Source organism: Sinocyclocheilus grahami, unplaced genomic scaffold (genome assembly GCF_001515645.1).
Source record: "Sinocyclocheilus grahami isolate Dianchi unplaced genomic scaffold, SAMN03320097.WGS_v1.1 scaffold39656.1, whole genome shotgun sequence".
Classification (NCBI taxonomy): Eukaryota; Metazoa; Chordata; class Actinopteri; order Cypriniformes; family Cyprinidae; genus Sinocyclocheilus; species Sinocyclocheilus grahami.
The window spans coordinates 1-1,274 of record NW_015523558.1 but is presented as its reverse complement, the minus strand read 5'-3'; the positions used below and the strand labels follow the sequence as shown (position 1 = coordinate 1,274).

General features: G+C 34.5%; 1 long non-coding RNA gene across 1 annotated transcript; it reads right to left on the bottom strand.

Annotated features, from left to right (window-relative positions):
• Positions 1-356: 356 nt before the first annotated feature.
• On the bottom strand, positions 357-801 carry LOC107580676 (uncharacterized). Its single transcript, XR_001608677.1, has 3 exons — positions 743-801; positions 541-618; positions 357-419 (listed from the first exon to the last, which is right to left on the bottom strand). It is a non-coding gene; the product is annotated as an uncharacterized lncRNA (long non-coding RNA).
• Positions 802-1,274: the final 473 nt, after the last annotated feature.

Sequence of the window (1,274 nt, the reverse complement as noted above, 5' to 3'; positions counted from 1 at the left end):
CTGGCCAGGACGCGTCCTGAGAAAATGGCACGTATGGTCACCCTATTAATATATATATATATATAGTCAAAAACTTACCTGAACACTGTCTCTGGTGAGGAGATGGTGAGATTAAACATGTCAGACGACTCCGAGGAGACTCCTGATTCTCCTCCTCTGAGATTAAAACATGAAGAGAACTGAACATTAGGATACAAGTGACATAACATCTTTCAGTGAAACATATCAGTGTGAAAACATACAGGTGCATCTCAATAAATTAGAATGTCGTGGAAAAGTTCATTTATTTCAGTAATTCAAATGATCTTGATTTTAGAGGAGTATTATTTTAAAAAGTTGATAAAATCGTAAAACACCTTTCTTGATGTCAGAGTTGTGTCCGCTCGTCATGACATCATCATAGCTCTCAGGTGTGTCTTCTACAGATTCACATTCATCACAGACACACATTCATTACATTCAGAACAAACGTGAAATATCTATCTTAAATATACTGTAATATTTTAATTTAAATGCTGCTGTAGAATATCAGAGTGACACCTGTCTCACGATCTGCTTTCAGTCCATCAGTGATGACATCATCATAGTATCCCGGTGTGATTTCCTTCATCGTCTCTTCTGCATCAACACACAATATGTTTGGATACAAAAGCCAACATATGTTCTTGTTGCAGATCATAAGACTGAGAATTTATTAAACATCTGGTAATGAATCATGTGATCAATTAAAAAGGTCACTGACCTTTTAGGCCACTGCTGTTGGTGACATCATCATAATATGCAGTCTTGAACTCTTTTGCTAAAAAAGTAGAACAGACGGTTAATATACAAGTAAAAAGCAGTATTTGAATAGTATTGAGTCATTGATCAAATATATAATAGAATTACTAGTTACAATTATTTATTTGTTTAGGTGAATTCATTATAAAGGTTTTTTGTGTGAAATGTGGAATGTATATGCGCTTAAGCTCGAATACAGGTGCATCTCAATAAATTAGAATGTCGTGGAAAAGTGCATTTATTTCAGTAATTCAACTCAAATTGTGAAACTCGTGTATTAAATAAATTCAATGCACACAGACTGAAGTAGTTTAAGTCTTTGGTTCTTTTAATTGTGATGATTTTGGCTCACATTTAACAAAAACCCACCAATTCACTATCTCAACAAATTAGAATATGGTGACATGCTAATCAGCTAATCAACTCAAAAACTCATTTTGAAGGCTCACTTTTCCTGAGCCTTCAAAATGGTCTCTCAGTTTGGTTCACTAGGC